Source organism: Tamandua tetradactyla, chromosome 5 (assembly GCF_023851605.1).
Source record: "Tamandua tetradactyla isolate mTamTet1 chromosome 5, mTamTet1.pri, whole genome shotgun sequence".
NCBI classification, from domain to species: Eukaryota; Metazoa; Chordata; class Mammalia; order Pilosa; family Myrmecophagidae; genus Tamandua; species Tamandua tetradactyla.
In genome coordinates this window covers 58,027,604-58,046,462 of record NC_135331.1, presented here as the reverse complement: position 1 = coordinate 58,046,462, position 18,859 = coordinate 58,027,604, and the positions used below count along the sequence as shown (strand labels likewise).

The 18,859-nt window shown below is 37.6% G+C and overlaps 1 long non-coding RNA gene and 1 pseudogene across 1 annotated transcript in view; one reads left to right on the top strand and one right to left on the bottom strand.

Moving 5' to 3' along the window:
- The window catches only part of LOC143682455 (uncharacterized), a 56,734-nt gene extending 53,726 nt beyond the window's left edge, over positions 1-3,008 (bottom strand). Inside the window, exon 1 of the long non-coding RNA XR_013175140.1 lies at positions 2,909-3,008. This is a non-coding gene — a long non-coding RNA (uncharacterized LOC143682455). The remainder of the gene's footprint in view (positions 1-2,908) is intronic.
- Positions 3,009-7,022: 4,014 nt separating this feature from the next.
- LOC143683106 (myelin protein zero-like protein 2 pseudogene) lies at positions 7,023-8,223 on the top strand (annotated as a pseudogene).
- The last annotated feature ends 10,636 nt before the right edge of the window (positions 8,224-18,859 follow it).

Sequence of the window (18,859 nt, the reverse complement as noted above, 5' to 3'; positions counted from 1 at the left end):
AATTTTGCAAAACTTGAATTACAGTTGTTAATTCAGTGCATTGGGCTGAAGTATAAGGTGTTTTCTAACTTGTTTTCCACTGGGGTGACATATGCAGCCTACCCATTAATATTATCATCAGTAAAGACAGTAATAGCTAGCAGGGAAGCTCAAACTATTTTAGGCAAAATCCATTGCGTTCTTTTTTTTTTAAATTGTAAAAGTTTTAACATAGCAAATGATTATTAATTTGTCCTTTGAAGTCACTTAATGCTATTTGCCAAGAGGTATTGAAAATATATAGACTTTGAACCTCTTCCTTTGTGAGATCACACACTATGCGATTAGGATCATGTCCTCTTAATTGATAATATCTTTGGTGACCTTTGGCTATTAAAGAAATAATTTTTTGCAAATATGTATTTAAACATTTTTGTCAATTGTTTGGTAAAAAAATCCATTTTAAAACACCATCTTGCTAAAATAGGCCTGTGGGAGATTGCAAGGTAAAGAACATGATAAAATCAACAAGCTTTTCTAGATCTATTTGAACAAGCTGTCCTTCTTGAATGCATTGTTCAATTAATTGTAACTCTCATTCAGCTGCAGCTGTTAACTGCCTTTTGCTTAATAAATCAGAATCTCCTTGCAAAATATCAAACAAGTTCTATAACATATAATCAGGAATTCCTAAAGTGGCAGGTAGCAAAAATGAAAGCAGAGTGTCAATAGTGACATGTACCCATAGTAAATGACCAGATTTTTTTTAATTGGATTGATTGAAAAGGAATGCAGAAATGTGGATTCTTTATAATAGGGTGTGCATTTTTGCTAATTTTAAATTTATTGCATGCAGTTTTTATGATATTTTGTCACAATAGTGGCCAAATTCCAATTTGCTTACATGACCGGGCCCAGTTGGGTCCTCTGGGAACTGGCTAGGGACCAAGAGGAGCTTCCTGGGACCTAGATATCTTTATTGAAGTACACCTACTTCTGGGAGGATAGCCAGTCCTCCTATCTAGAGTGCACATTTTAACTGTTTCTTACCAAGGTCATGTGATAGCAACATCAGTTGCATATAATGGCAACATCAGGTGAACAAAAAAGACTCCACAAGTATATTTTTTCCTTGCATTCAGCCCTCAAATCTGATCTGCTCCCAAAATAAGCATGGTTATCTTGGGATAAATTTAGTTTATACATATATAGTTTATATTTAGTTTATACATATATAGTTTATATAAACACCGGACAAAGCATTAAGATATTTTGGCTTAAAAGAATTTAGGTATTTGTACGATTTGAATATTATTTAGCCAATAAGAGATTCATTTACAGCAATATTCCTTAGATTAATAGATTAAGCCACCTGGTTTGGGGCAAGAAAGGAAACAATTTTTTGCCAGTATAATGATGCCCAGGAGAAAATCAGTATTTTTATACAGATAATGACATGATTAAAGTTAATGTAAGTTATTTTGATAAAATGCAGACTCTGCCTTTTATACTAATCATCTAGAAAAAAATGTTTATATCTTAATTAGAACAGGCTGAGAGTCCAAGAAAACGTTGTCATTTTAGACTCATTAAATCTTTATTGATTTTGACCATAATTTCCATTTTTTACAAACTCTTAGCAATTACTATATTAGTTTAGGCTTTGTCCTATATTTTTCTCATTTTGTAAGTTATTCATTTTATCTTAAGATAAACTATTCTGTTTTTCCTATTAATAAAAATATATCTTTAAGTCATTATTTTAAGCAAATATTTTACCACATATAATTACCAACAAAATTAAATTTGCTAGAATAATGTTAAGTATTTAAAATACTTTAGTTAATGTTTCAAATATGCATTAACTTTCAATATATAGTAAAGTTCTTAAAATGTATTTCTTTTTAAAATATGAATAGGAGCTAAACTCATGGCCCGTTTCCAAATTGCTGTTTGTTGAGAATCTAAGTTAACAGAAGGAGATGGGGTTACCATTCCTATTCCTTGTCACAAGATTTTATTTGTAGCATAAGTATGATTTCAGCAGAATAATTATTTAGATTAAACCAAGGTAACTTAACAGAACACTTCAGAACTACAACCCTGAATTGCATACCCCTTAGGGGACCGATCTGTTATAATTCCACAGGAACCATTAATTAGTGCTAACTTTTGTTCGGCATGGCATTGTTCCTATTGAATATTTTCTAACTCAGGTGTATATAAAGGCAGCTCATATTGATGTAAAAATTTTATAATTATGCATGAAGTCATTTATTTGTTGTCCTTTTTCCTTGCCTCAGGTTCACACTTCTGTATTTCCATTTTGAAGATTTCTTCGGATCTTCTAACAAAGTCTCCATATCCTCATTTTGTTTGTCCTTTCTGTCCTTTAATTACTCCAAATAGTCTCTCAATTTTTCTTTTTTCTTTCTTTTTTTTTTAGAAATAGCTTCTTTTTTAACCTCTTTTTCCCAACTAGAGTTACCTTGTCCCTGGCTATTATTTCCTGGCTGTGTCATCCTTATGCTATTAACTATTTCCCTTTACTATTTTCTTCCTAACAACAAGAACACAATTTCTTTATTTTTCCTAAACTCCCTTCTGTTATTGTCCCTTGTGGCCTCACTGTATTGTTATGGAAAAATGCTTTCAATTCAGAACTTTCTTCACTCCTTTTCCCTCAATGTCTCCCATCTCACTATGGGGAGTCTGCTTTAGACTCTTCTCTGCTTTATCCACAAAGTCTTTTTCTTTAAAATACAAATAACTCTTAAGCTTTATTAGAACCTTATTTTAGTAATAGCACCCTAATGATGTTTTCAACAGACAAACATACAAACATACATACATACATACATACATACTCCTCCAGTCACCTATTGTGATTACCCGTTACCCTGATGCTCCAAGGAACATGCTTACTTACCAATATGACTCGAGTCCTCTTCTATTGGCTGGACACATGTTCCTCTAATGGAGACTTTTCCTTGGTTCCTTAATATTGTTTTGGAGTCTTCTTCTTCGAGCTCCACGTTGGGTGCCATATGTTGCTTCCTATGAAACAGAGCTTGAAGGATATTAAGGAATGATGAGAAAGAAAGAGAAAGAGAGAGAGAGAGAGAGAGAGAGAGAGAGAGAGAGAGAGAGAAAGAGAGAGAGAGAGAGAGAGAGAGAGGGAGGGAGGGAGGGAGGGAGGGAGGGAGGGAGGGAGGGAGGGAGGGAGGGAGAGAGAGAGAGAGAGAGAGAGAGAGAGAAAGAAAGAAAGAAAAGAAAGAAAGACACAGACAGACTCAGGGGGTCTGAAGTTTGAGTTTACATCAGACAGACTTCAGAGAATTTTATTCTTAACCAGATCCTGGTTATATACTGCAGGATGACAATAGGCATGCATGCATATCCTGAGGGAACAAAGTTTTTATCTTTCAGTGTTCTTCCTTCATACTCAAAATAAACATTTGAGGTAAACAAGCATTCTCTTCCTCCTAGACTGTCTTACATAAATCAGATAACATAAAGCAGCTTACTGCCACCACCACCCTAATGCCATCTACTCCCAAGTAGTTCCGCAGGTCTTGTGTTAATCCTGTCTGCTACAGACCTTGTCAAAAAACAACCGACCATAGATTTGGTGGTCTATTTTTGTATCTCAATTCAATTCCATTGGTCCATGCTTCTGTCTTTGTGCCAGTTTCATGCTGTTTTGACTACTGCGGCTTTATAATAGGGTTTGAAGTCAGGGAGTGTTAATCCTCCTACTTTGTTCTTCTTTTTTAGGATGCTTTTAGCTATTTGGGGTCTCTTTCCCTTCCAGATGAACTTGGTAGTTAGCTTTTCCAAATCTTCAAAGTAGGTTGTTGGAATTTTGATTGGTACTATGTTGAATCTGCAGATCAATTTGGGGAGAATGGACATCTTAACTATATTTAGCCTTTCTATCCATGAACAGGGAATGTCTTTTTACGTCTCCTTTTACTTCTTTTAGCAATGTTATGCAGTTTTCTGTGTACAAGTCCTTTACATTCCTAGTTAAGATCAGGCCTAAGTACTTGATTTTTTAGTTGCTATTTTGAATGGAATTGTTTCCTTAACTGACTCTTCAGTTAAGTGATTGCTTGTATATAGAAACGTTACTGATTTTTGCACATTAATTTTATATCCTGCCACCTTGGTGAATTTGTTTATTAGCTCAAGTAAGTTTGCTATAGATTTCTCAGGATCTTCCAAGCATAGTATCATGTCATCTGCCAATAATGAAGGTTTTACTTCTTCCTTTCCAATTTGGATGCCTTTTATTTCTTTGTCCTGCCTGATTGCTCTAGCTAAAACTTCAAGCACAATGTTGGATAATAGTGGTGACAGTAGGCATCCTTGTCTCATTCCTGATCTTAGGTGGAAAGATCTCATTCTCTCTCCATTGAGTTCAATGCTGGCTATCAGTTTTTCATATATTCCCTTTATCATATTGAGGTAGTTATCTTTGATTACTATCTTTTGAAGTGTTTTTATCAGAAAAGGATGTTGAATTTTGTCAAATGCCTTTTCAGCATCAATAAAGATAATCATGTGATTTTTCCCTTTCAATTTGTTAATGTGCTGCATTGATTTTCTTGTGTTGAACAATCCTTGCATTCCTGGTATAAACACTACTTGGTCATGGTGTATAATTCTTTTAATGTGTCATTGGATTTGATTTGCAAATATTTCATTGAGAATTTTTGCATCTATGTTCATTAGGGAGATTGACCTGTAGTTTTCCTTTCTTATAGCATCTTTACCTAGTTTTGGCATTAAAATTATATTAGCTTCATAAAATGAGTTAGGTAGAGTTACTTTTTCCTCAACTTTCTGGAAATGTTTGAGCAGTTCTTTTTGGAAGTTTGATAAAATTCCCCGGTGAAGCCATCTGGCCCTGGACTTTTCTTTTTAGTAAGATTTCTCCTGGTTTTTAATGTTGGCAATACATCAAAAATATTTCAAGCCTGTGTGGACCAAATAAAGTCTGTGACCAAGGGGTGCATACCTGTCTGCATGTCTTAGAGCACGAGGGTGGGGAGTTTATATTCAGGGATCAAAGAGTGCAGGTAATGATTAAAGGCCCAGAGGCAGACCACCAGCTTGGATGAAGGTTAATATAGGTCCAAAATCCCTTATCCAAAATCTTTACTACCAGACCTTTGGAATTCAGAGATGGGCCAATTTGAAGAAGTCTTGTACCCCAGAAAAAGCCATGTCCTTTAATTTGCATTCAATATTGCTGGGTGGAACCTTTTTTATTGTTTCCATGGAGATGTTACCCACCCAATTGTGGGTGGTAATTTTTGATTAGATGGTTTCCATGGAAATATGTCTGTACCCATTCAAGGTGGGGTTGCTTACTGGAGCCCTTTAAGAGGGAACTATTTTGGAAAAAGCCACCAAAACTGACAGAGCCAACAGGATGGACAGAGTCCTGGTGAAGCCATTGAAGGAGCCTGGAAAGAAAGCTAGCAGACATCACCATGTGCTTTTCCAGCCCAGAGAGAATCCCTGAATGTCATTGGCCTTCTTGAACCAAAATTTCTTTCCCTGGATGCCTTAGATTGGATATTATAGTCTTGCCTTAATTTGGACGTTTTCACAGCCTTAGAACTGTAAACTTGCAACTTAATAAGTTCCCTCTTTAAAAAGCCATTCCATTTCTGGTATATCACATTCTGGTAGCTTGCAAACCAGAACAAGAGGTTTTCAGATTTTTTTATTTTTCAGATTTATGGTGCCTATACCTGTACACCCAGAGAACTCTGAGGCAGCGTTCCACTAACAAACACATTGGTATTTCCACAGCAAACACGTAAATATTACTGTATTCAGAAATCAAGTAACATAAATAGAGCAAAAATGATCTTATATAAATTCTAGCCAAGTTTTACTACCAAATTGTTGCAAATGTATGAAAAATTTTAAATTTCAAAGCAAGTGGCATGTCAGAATTATGATAGAAGATTGTGGACCTGTTATAAGGGGAGATGAGAATCAATAAGTAATGGGTACAAGCTCCATCAATTAATTGACAGAATAGAATTTGTACCTGCTGACCCCTCTAACCATGGAAAATATTTTTGTATCTTTGGTAACTGGGCACATCCCTGCTTCATCCCCTTTGGCTACTTTCCCTTTGGCCTCAGGAGAGAAGACAGTGGTATACCCTTTATACATGTCCCTCTAGTAGGGACAGATCCTTTCCTTAATTCCCCAAGCTCTGTTGAGTGGAAGGAAGGGAAGCCTGTTCCAGTGAGTCACTTCCAACTGCTGCTGGAAATTCCTGCTCCGTGGACTGTCCCTTAGCTGCCTCCCTGTTTAGCAACCATCTATTTTCAGGCCTCAAGGCTCACTCCCAACTCCCAACAAGGACCCAAATAAGGAAAAAGTTTTCCTCCCTGTCTGGTACCTGCCACTCCTCCAAACTCAAGTTCGGAGCTAAGTAAATTATAACTACCATTTAGGTGGATGGTTAACAGTAGAATTGCCTCCCTTCAGGAAAAGCCCCACCCAGACCTTTAGGGCAGTGTTACCCTGAGCTCCACCTCACCACTTCCTACCTCCCCTCAGGACAATCAAAACACAGCAGCAGCCAACATGAATACCTTCTGGGTTCTGGGATCCATAATCCACTCTGCTGAGCTGGACCAAGCCCAGGTCACTTCTTCAAAGCCCTGGAGAAGATCCAGTCTGGGAATCTCTCCCTCCTGATTCTCTGTGTAATTCCACATATACATGTCTCCAGGGATAAAACCAAACAGAGCACAATCTAAACCCCAAAACAGAAAAGAATCATCTCCCCTAAAGTAGCTGCAAGGCTGCAGGGACTTGGCTTTTCTAAAACACCGCCCTGTTGCAAAATACCCTGCACTTATATTGCAAGCTAGAATACTTGGAGATAGTCTCCTCTTGTGGCTTTCCTCAGTGTCCCTTAGAGACAATGTTTTTGGGGCTCTAGAGGAAGGGGTGTCCCAAGACAGTTTAACCAAAGACAAAGGAATTCTCTTCTTCTGTTGAAGATTATGATAAAAGAAAAACTTTTCAAACAAGTAAGAATATTGCAGCTTTATTGAATAGTTCTTCAAATGGGCAGCATCCTATTCAGAAAGTAGAAGGGCAAGCCATGGAGGGGATGGAGAGGGAACGCTCTTAAAGGGCGAATGTGGAAGAAAATGAGGAAATGTTTGGATTTGCTAATGATAAGTTTCCATTTTACACAGGAGGGTCTTACAGGGTGGGGAGCAGATATACATGATTAGTATTGTATGTTGATCCAATCTGATAAACTAGTTTTATCACCAGGGCTTGCTTATCTGGGATACTGTAGGGTGTGTTCTGTTTTCTCAAAACACCTCGGCAAGTCAATTGTTTTTGTCCTCTGGAAAAGCCAGGATCTTCTCATGGCGATGACCATTTTATTTTACTTAATTATCATTGAAAGTCTCATAAAAGAGCTTCTCCCATTCTGGGCAACTAAAAACTTATAATGATCAGAGTATAACTCAATACTGTGTGTGTGCATGTGTATGTACTTATAATTAAAACATTAGAATTTATATTGTGTTCTTTAAACTGACTTTTTCATTTAATAATGCATTGAATATTCTTCAAAGATACAGTTTTGGGCTGCTCCTCCTTGGGTACAGACCACAGCACTGGGGCCTATAGCTGCTGTGGAGATTGACACTTCCCAAGTGCTGCAGGCTGATAACAGGACAGACATTCGGTTAAAATGCACATTCTCCAGTTTTGCCCCTGTGGGTGGAGCTCTGCCAGAGACCTGGCATTTCCTTCCTCAGGATGGGGCCCCGAGCCGTGTGCACAGCACTACCTCACGGAGCACCTCAAGTCCATGAGCAGCGCAAGGGCCCGGGTAGGGGTGGGGGGTCTAGGACCTGAACCCTGAGTTGCACGCCGCCTCCATCGTCCTCTGGGAGCTGCACTTTGACCACCACGGGCCCTCCACCTGCCACGTGACGCGCCTACCTGATGATGATGGGTTGCCCGGGGAGACCCGGCTCCGTGCCCTGCACACCGCCCCCTTCTTTGACTCTGGCCGTCAGCTCTGCAGGTGCCCGGAGGGTTATCGTGGTAAATGTGGTGGTCCTCTGCCAGCATTTCCAGCAAAACAGCACTCATAAAGTGGTGGCGATAAAATCAAAAGAAGAGGAAAAGGTCAACCAAGAAAAAAGGATGTTTGCTTATTTAGAAGACACGGACTAATACTTCTGATGGAGGCTGAAGATTTCCAAGCACAAGAGCCCTAGAATAATTTGAAGTCAGTGGAAGCTTTTCTTTGGCTATTCTAGCTGTGGCCTATCTTCCAGTCGGCTCGGCAGTACATAACCACCCGAATAAGCAACACCCGGTCAAAGCCAGCACAGAGCGCTCCTGGAGCAGATACCATCACACTTGCACACAGTCCTATCATTAAGATTTTATTTAATTTCAGAGCCTTTATCCTCTGAGCTACATTTATTCTCATGAGCTGCATTTTTGCCCTTGAACACTCCTTGTGGATGAGGCCACATATGCACATATATTGGCATCAAATGGGATAAAAATCAACTTGTTTGTTGTGACATTTCCTTAAACAGTTTCTTTAGAAGCAGCACCTTTGCTACTGAAGTCAGTATGTGTCCTTTCTGTCTTCCCACCCTCAATTGAAAGGTTAGCTAAATCTTCCAGCTGTTCTCATCGAGTAGGAGGCCATTCTAAATTCAAACTGTGTGCCATAGTTGGGTTTTTAGGCTCCCCTTAAGTGTTGGAATTAATCAATCCTCTTTTATTGAATTAATTTCTTTCAATATCCCAGACATTTTTTGTTTTCATCTTTCTGTTAATTGATCCAGTTTTACAATAGCACAAGTCTAAATCAGAGGATAACTAGAAAAGTTTACATTAAAGTGCCAATAGATTGGCAAGTGCCACTTCCGGATGAATCACTTGCCATTTTTGTGTATGCATTGTGAGAAATAACAGTGAAGATCTTTCCCAAACTGTGATTGTTTAGTCTGTGTTCCCCACCCCTGCTCCAACCACCAATTCAAGTACCTATAAAGCACAAAGTCTATGCTTATTTGTGAACTAGGATCATTGAGCTGTGAGGTAGAAGCAGCCTTTCTACATTACAACCTTGAAAATTTAAGACTGGTGAAAAAGCTCAGTTCTAAATGATGATAATTTTGTACAGGATCATACAAAGGTCTGAGATGTGGAAGAGATTGTTTAAAAAAAATTCTTGTAATTCATTTGCCTATTTTTAGAGAAGGAAGAGTTGGTGTGGAACAAGGAAGTACCAAAACTCCTTTAACTGAACAAAACCAACTTTATTATCCTTTTTAAATCTTGCACTGGTAGATAGAGCAAACTTTTTAAGTGGGCTGTGGAAAGAAGGGTGCCGTTTTAAAAATGTCTTTCCAGATGTAAGCTATAGCAGCTTGTGTTTAGCAGCATGTGTTTAAAGTATAGAAAACAACTAAAAGTTTAGGCCCAAGTGAAGTATTTACAGCCTGATATTTTCAGTTTTCACTAACTGGTATTGGACTGCAGATGGTACTTCTGTTTTCATAAACTGGAATTTTCAAATGAATTACCCATATTGGAGGTGTAATTTCCATATAAACCTTGATTCTGAAATTCATCCAACACCTGTCTCATTTTGCCTTTCTACCATCTAAGAAAGTAAGGTTTCAATACCTCATTTTGGAACTAAAAATTAGATATGAAGTCTGTATTACGTTTCATCTGTATTTTATGTTTTTCTTCATAATTCAACTTTTGAAAATGTAAGCTGGGTATTTCTTCAAATAGATGGCCTAGATGATGGTCCTATTAAGTGTAGTGAGGTAGTTAAAAACTCATGGAGAGTCTTTCCAGAAAAACTGTAGCTCGTGTCTAGGCTAAATACTGAAGAGATAATACGATTCTGTTGTTTGGTGTCTCCTTCCTAAAGAACACTTCTGTATTGTAATCTATATTTTATTATGCCCTAAACACTCATGTAAACAAACCTTTATTAAATAATTATTTAAAAATAGACTACAGTTTTTAATGGATTCTTAATAAACAGTATTCTAATATTTGGATATACTTAATTCTCTTTTGCTAGACAGGGAATTTTTTTTGCTATTATTAACAGTGATGCAATAAACTTTCTCATAAATCATTTTTTATGACAATCTTTATTGCCCTATGCTAAATTCCCAGAAATAGAATGATTGAAGCAATGTATGAGAAGATGTTTAGCACTTTGGTTTCGTATTATCAAATTAAGTAGGAGCTTTTCTAAGGAGAAGGCCTAAGAGCACGGACTCTGCCCCGGGTTCTACACTGCTGTGTGATCTGGGGGCCTTCCTTAAACCACCGAAGCCTCAAGTTCCTCTTGGTACTAGTAGAGTACTAGAGCTAGTACTAGTAGGTTAATTGGAGCAAGAGAATTTGAATTTAGAATTTGCTAGTTCTTCAGGGACTCCCTTTAAACTGGGTAGTTAGATGAAATAACTACCCTGCATTCTGGAAATAGTCCTTTCCTGTGGTCCCAACTCTGAGCTCCTGTCTCCCTGGGATACAGCTGAATCACAACAACAAATATTTCCTGGCTTTTTTTCCCCCTTTCATTTAGCACAAAGCAAAAATTCGTTCAAATTGAGCTATTGTATAGGTTCCAACATTATAAAGGGAGTCACATTCCTGGAATGTTTTCCTAAAGTCACACCCTGATCGCTCATAGGATTCTTTGAAATCATCCACGTATCATCTCCATGGTATTTATAAATGAGGAAGGCCACATTGCAGAGAGTTGATCTTATTCTATGTGTTCATTTTTTAGCTTCAAATTGCAGAGACGACTACATGAGTTTACCCTGCAGCCCCAATGATTTTCTTTCTTGCCTCTTAGGGTACACTCTGAGTATTGCATGCATCACTTCATTTTGTAATTAATAGCTAAGTGTCTAAGTTCATCAGAGTTGGAGAGTAAGGCTATATCCACCGTTTTATTTTATACAGAGCCTTATAATTGTCCAAAAATATTTAATGAAAAGGAATAAATTAACAAAAAAATTAAAAATCAGAGCCTTTTTACCTTCAGTTCTATGTTTTCTACATTATCTTATCCCTTCTCTTTCTCTGAGTGTTATATGACAGAAATATTTTTTAGTGTGGCCATGTCCTGTCAGTGGGTCATAAAAGTAAGTGATTCATGGACAGCAATTTTTTTTCTCTTTTTTTATTTTCAGGGCTTTTAATATTCTTTTGGTTTTTTTAAATATTTTTATTGTAAACAACAAACTGACATCCAAACATTCTATACATGGTGTGCAATCGATGGCTCACAATATCATCACATAGTTGTATATTCATCATCATGATCATTTTTTTGAACATTTGCATATGTCGTATCCCTTACCCCTCCCTCTCATTGACCACCAGTATTTCACTCCATTCAGTTTATTTTATTTTATTTATTATTATTATTTTTTTTTTCATGGGTGAGGCTCCAGGAATCAAACCCAGGTCTCCAACTTGGCAGGTGAGAATTCTTGCCACTGAGCCCCATTGCACAGACCTACTCAATTTGTTCCCCTATTCTTTGTTTATTTTTTTAAGGGACAGCATTTTTAATATATGAAGACTAGACTGTAACAAAATTAAAAGTATCAAAGCACATTATGTGGAAAGGATAAATAGTATTTCAGGAAACTTTTCTTTCAATTGCATATGTGTGTGTATGTTGGATTATGATATCAAATATATTTCTTATACTATGGATTGCAGTCAAAAAGCTTGATAGCCACTGAACTAAAGCAAAGAAAATCAAAGGTGTCTTTTTTTTTTTTTTTAAAGCTTTATCTAATGTACATAGATGGAGAGTTTATGCTGGGCACTCATCAAATAAATAACTGCCAAGCATTTTATAGATGCCAAGGATTACATTATTTTCTGAAAACACAAAGCATGAATAAGTCATGAAAATGTGTTTCAACCGTCAAGGATTTTTAGGTTTGGCAAAGAAAAGAGACTTGTAAGTAGTAGAAATACTGTATGGTATCATACAGAATATGAGAACACTGAAGTTAGAGAAGTCAAACTCTTGGGTGATTTCGGGATGGTTTCACCCATCCATCCATCCATCCATCCATTCTTCACCAATATATTCATTCAGATTTTGTTTTTGGTAATAGCTTCATTGAAGTATAATCACGTAACATACACTTCACCCATTGAATGTTTTTTTTGTATAGTCACAGAGTTGTGCAACCATTATCACAATCAATTTTAGAATATTTGCATCACCTCAAACAGAAACCCTGTAAGCTTTAGCTGTCATTACTTAATAACCTCATGCCCCCAGCCCTAAAAACCACTAACATACTTTCTGTTCCCCTAGATTTCTCTGTTCTGGACACTTCATATAGATGGGATAATGCAATATGTGGTCTTTTGTGACTGGCTTCTTCTACTTAGTATAATGTATTCAAGTTTCATCCATGTTGTAGATGTATCAGTACTTCCTTCTATTTTATGGATGGATAATAATCCATTGTATGCGTATGCCACATTTTGTTTATCCATTCATCAGTCAAAGGACATCTGATGCATTTCCCTATTTGGGTATTTTGAACAATGCTGTTAGAAACATTCGTGGGGACATCTGTTTTCATTTATCTTGGGTATATTCATAGGAGAAGAATTATTGGGTAAAATGATAACTGTATGTTTTATTTTTGAGAAACTTCCAAAATATTTTCCAAAGTGGCTGGGCCATTTTCCATTCCCACCAGCAGTGTATGAGAATTCTGATTTCTCCATTTCCTTACCAACACTCATTATTACCTGTCTATTTTATTATAGTCACCCTAGTAGGTGTGAAGTTTTTTTTCATTGTGGTTTTGATTTGCATTTCCTTGACGACTAATAACGGTGAGCATATTTTCATGTGCTTATTAGATTGGACACTGGCATGTCTCCTTTGGAGAAATGTCTACCAAAATTCTTTGCCTATCTTTTAGTTGGATTGTGTTTTTTGTTTTTTTGCTATTGAGTTGTAGAAGTGTCCCAGCCCACAAGAGCCTTCCAGACCAAAGAAGGCACTAGGTATGGACAGAGACATTGAACTTTATTATAGGAATTTACTTAGAGTAAAGAAGGAGTTAATCAGGAATCAGGCTGCTCCAAAAGTTCAGAGCTCAGGTGAATGCACTTAAGTGGGAATCAATAGAGCCAGTTATAGGGGCCTGAGACAAAGACATTCCATGGAGTATGAGAAATGAGTACCATAGAGGGGGTCTCTTGATTATGGTTTGTATGAACAGGGGAAGGATTATAGGTTGCTTTGTATATAACAGTAAACATGGTAACATCACAAGGACTTCAGGAAGGGCATAGATTACCATCCTACACAGAGAAGGGTCTGGTCTCTTATATGCATTGACTATTTGCACATTCCACCTTCCATGGGGAGGTTAGCTCAAACACTAACTGACCCAGATCATGCAGGCAGCTGCGTGCTTTCAAGTTTTACAGAAACTTAGGGAATGGCTCAGCACCTCAGCTTCCCACAAAGAGTTCTTTATATATTCTAGATACAACTTCTTTATCATATATATGATTTGCAAATATTTTCTACCATTCCGTGGGTCATCTTTTCTTGATGGTGTCCTTTGTAGCACAAAAGTTTTTCTCTTCTTGTTTTTGCATGGGCAGTCACCAAGAACTGAACCCAAGTCTCCAGCATGGCAGGCAAGAATTCTGCCACTGAGCCATCGTCGCACCACCCAGCACAAATGTTTTTTTAACTTTAATGAAGTCCAATTTATATTTCTCTTTTGCTAATTGTGCCATTGGTGTCATATCTAAGAATTTATTGCCAAATCTAAGGTCATGAAGATTTATCATTGTATTTTCTTCTAAAACTTTTATAGTTTTTGTTCTCACAGTTAGGTTTTTGATTCATTTTGAATTAAATTTTGTATATGATGTGAGGTAAGGGCCCAACTTCATTATTTTGCATGTGGCTATCCAGTTGTCCTAGCACCATTTGTTGAAAAGACTATTCTTCCCCACTGTTCTAGTTTGCTAGCTGCTGGAATGCAACACACCAGAGATGGATTGGCTTTCAATAAAAGGGGATTTATTTTGTTAGTTCTTCAGAGGATAGGCAGCTAACTTTCAACTGAGGTTCTTTCTTACATAGGAAGGCACAGGATGGTCTTTGCTGGCCTTCTCTCCAGGCCTCTGGTTTCCAAAAACTTTCCCCGGGGTGATTTCTTTCTGCATCTCCAAAGCCCTGGGCTGAGCTGCAAGTGCTGAGATGAGGTATGCTGAGTTGCTTGGGCTGGACTACACTGAGCTTTCTCATTTAAGCACCAGCCAATTAAATCAATCTCATTCACTGCAGCAGGCACGCCTCCTAGCCGACTGCAGATGTAATCAGCAACAGATGAGGTTCAGGTACCATTGGTTCATGACCACAGCAACAGAACTAGGTGCCTTCACCTGGCCAAGTTGACAACTGAATCTAACTACCACACCCCTCCTCCACCCCCACCCCCCACATTGAATGGGCTTGGCCACCTCGTTAAATGTCAGTTGAGCATACATGTAGAGGTTTATTTCTGGAATTTCAACTATATTCCATTAATCAATATGCCTAGCCTTAATGCCAGTACTACCTGTCTTGATTAATGTAGCTTTAAAGTAAGTTTTGAAATGGGAGCACTTTAACTTTGTTCTTTTTCTAAGCTTGTTATTCTGGGCCCCTTAGCATAAGCATGTCAATTTCCACACACACACACAAAAACCTGCTGAGATTCTGATAGGTGTTGCATTAAATCTGTAGATTGATTTAAGAAGTACTGCCCTCTTAACAACTGTGCTGGTTTGAAGCTATTATGTACCCCCAGAAAAGCCATGCCCTTTAATCCTCATTCAATATTCTCTGTGTGGGATCTTTTTGATTGTTTCCATGGAGATGTGACTCACACAATCATAGGTGGAAACTTTTGATTAGATAGTTTTCATAGAGATGTGTCTCCACCCATTCAAGGTGAGGTTGTTTACTGGAGCTCTTTAAGAGGAATCCATTTTGGAAAGAGCCACCAGAACCAACAGAAGCAACAGAACAGACAGAGCCCAGGGAAGCTGTTGTAGAAGCCTGGAAAGAAAGCTAGCAGACATCACCACGTGCCTTTCCAGCTGAGAGAGAAATTCCAAATGTCATTGACCTTCTTGAGCCGAGAAGGTATCTTTCTCTGGATGCCTTAGTTTGGACATTATTATAGCCATGCCTTATTTTGGACATTTTCATAGCCTTAGAAATACAAACTTGCAACTTAATAAATTCCCTTTTTTAAAAGCCATTCTGTTTCTGGTATATTGCATTCCAGCAGTTTTTACAAACAAACAGCAATATTAAATCTTTCCTAAACTCTTGGCCTTGAGCGTCAGCCTCACCCTTAAATCCCACCTTGGCAGTAACACACTGTACCTCACTCAGTAACTTTAGCTCTTGAAATGAAGCTCTGTATCACTTACACATCTTCATGTTGGAGTTCCTGCTAACTGACTGCTCGTGGGATGTGACATGGCCTTACCTGGGAGGACCTGGTGGCTGGGTAGGAAAGAGGATGCTCACTCAGCACAGAAATAGTTTGGTATTCATGTGTGTGTATGCGTGTGTATCCCCCTCCCCCCCCCCCAGTCTGTTTTATCCCCCCAGGGATTTGAGTCACAGCCAACTGTGTGTGAGCCTGTGTTTTGTGGTGATGCATCAATAATGAAATTGCTAAAGACCTGAATTTGTTGGTCCTTCAGCTTCCCCTCTAGTACTAACCCCTTACTTTTATTGTAGGTAAGTATTTTAACTAGTACTGTTTTGTTAACTTTAGGAAATGAAGCCACTCAAAATCAACTTCTTAACTTTAGGTATAAAGCCCTTTCTAGTTAACTTCCCAGTCCTGGAGACTTGTTTTAGGATGCAGCTAGATTCTTAGCTCAAACATCCTTTTCCAAGAGGTGAATTATAACTATCCAGTCTTGAGAAGAAACCTGATGCTCACTGGGGCTGTTTCTTCCTGGGTTTCTGACTAGATCTCTGCAGCAGGGAGAATCCTTTGGGTGGATTCTGTACATTGAGAGAACTCAGGTTTCCAAGGTCAGATTCATATCCTTAGTCTGGCAGAGACCAGATTGTCACAGCTGACTTTGGAACCTATTCCAATTCAACCAGTTAATTCAGAAGGCCATGGGAGGTGTATAGGAGGAAGAAGATATTTTGGGGGTGGAAAAAAAAATCTGACAGCTTCTCATTTGTGGAGACTTCCAAGGTGAGATGCCAGAAAGACAAGTCTTTGTGAGTTCAAGTGCCTAAATCTTGTTTACCTATCACTTTTTAAAAACTAGTTTAAGCGTAAGCTAAAGAAAATGCTTGGAATTTTGCCTGGGCTAGTAAGAGTTGGCACAAATTCTCTTGTTGGGGGGGTAAGAAGGTGAGAAGATCATCTACTGAAGAGGAAGAAGTTAACTAATGTGGATCTGTGGGCTTTTGTTTTCAACTCAATCCATCTTTTTTTCTCTTTTTTTTCTTTTTTTGATGGATGATAACTCTTGGCTTAATTTTCCTAAAGCAACTTATTGGTTTCCAAATTAATATAAATGAAAAATAAAATACTCGTTAGACTAAATTGGGAGGCTTTTGTAATTTTGTATTTGAAGTACTTTGAAGTATTAATTTCTTACTAGTGCCTAGCATGTGTAGGGTTCCTCTTTGGTGATGGAATTAACCTTCCTACTTGATGCTGATGAAATCGCTTGTCAATGCAAATGTGTTAAAACCTGATGAAATAAAGCTTTGAGTTTGAGAAATAAAGATATATTTTAAAAATATTAAATCTTGCAATTCATGAGCATAGGATGCCTTTGCACTTATTTATGTCTTCTTTTCTTTCAACAACTTATTTCCAGAACATAAGTTTTGCATTTCTTTTCTGACAATTATCCACATGTATTTTATTCTTTTTGATACTATTTTAGGTAGAATTGTTTTCTTAACTTCATTTTTGGACTGTTCATTGCAAGTGTGTCAAAATACAATTGATTTTTGCATATTGATCTTTTATGCTGCAATGTTGCTGAGTTTGTGTATTAGTTCAAATTGCTTTTTAGTTGGATTTCTTATAATTTTTTATATTCATGTCATCTTCAAATACAGATAGTTTTCTGTCTTTCTTTCCAATATAGATGACTTTTCATTCATTTTCTTGCCTAAATATCCTGCCTATAACTTCTAGTACAACATTGACTATAAGTGGTGAGAGTGAACATCCTTGCCTTGTTTCTGATCTTAGGGAAAAAGCACACTAGGTATGATTTTAGCTGTGGGTTTTTCACAGCTTCCCTTTATCAGTTTGTAGAAGTTCCCTTTTATTCCTAGTTGTTGAGTTCTTCTTTCATGAAACAGTGTTAGATTTTGTCAAATGTTTTTCCTCTTTCTACTGAGGTGATCCTGTGGTTTTTGTTCTTTATTTCCTTAGTGATTGCTCTAGGGCTTATCACATACATCTTATTAGTATCTGTTTCAGGTTTATATATATTTGCCAGTAACAGCACAAAGGTGGTAAGTATCTGTTTCAGGTTTATATATATTTGCAGACTTAACATATATATATATAACATATATGTATATAATATATTATACAGACTTAATTTTAGTGAGATATAGAAACATTACTCCTATATGGCTCTATTCCTCTTATCATCTTTTTGTGGTATTTTTGTTATATATATATTGTTACATCTATATATGTTAGAAACCCAAAAACACATTGCTATAATTATTCATATAATTTCTGTCATTTAAAGATGCTGAGAGAAGAAAGAAGAGGAAGCATATATGCATAGCTTTTGTAATATTAACCTACTTGCTTTCTATTATTTCTGGTTTTTTTCATTTATCCCTGTGGTCTAGAGTTGCCATCTGGAGTCATTTCCATAGTGCAATGCACTTGGCTCCCACTTACCACCTTTGTGTTGTTACTGGCAAATACATTACATTTCTATATATTTTAGGCCAAACAATACATTATATCCATATTTTTATACAATAACTTTTAAAATCAGTTAAAAGCTCCTTTTGTAAAAGGAGACTCTAAAAGAATTTTTCCCATTTAATTACCAATTTTCAAAGTAAGGTGTTTCTCTTAATAGCTGCATCAAATGGTGTGTTAGTTTGTTAAAGCTGCCAGAGTGCAATATACCAGAAATGGAACAGCTTTTAAAAGGGGAATTTATTAAGTTGTAAGTTTACAGTTTTAAGGTTGTAAGTCAAGATGTTACCTTCCCTCGCGAAAGGCTGATGGCATCCGGAACACCTCCATCAGCTCGGAAGTCATGTGGCTGGTGTCTGCTGGTCCTTGTTCCTGGTTCTGTTACTTCCAGCTTCTGATGCCAGTGTTTTCCTCTCTAAGTGTCTATGGGCCTCCACTTAGTTCCTCTGGGAGACAACTCTGGGTTCCAACTTGCCTATGATCTTATGGGAAGGCACATAGCAATGTCTGGTGGCTCTGCCTGTGTCTAGGCATCTGCTCTCTCTGTTGACACTCTAAGCACCTCCAAACATCCGTGTCTCTGTCAGCTCTGAAGTAACTGTTCTCCAAGAGTCACCATCTGAGGTTTCTTCAAAATGTTTTCCCTTTTAAAGGACTCTAGTAAATTAATTAAGACCCACCTTGAATGGGAGGGGTCACACCTCCATTTAATCAAAAGACTAAACCCACAATTGGGCATGCTACATCTTCATGAAGATAATCCAATCACAAGGCCCCACCCACAGTGGGGCACATCACATCTCCATGGAGAT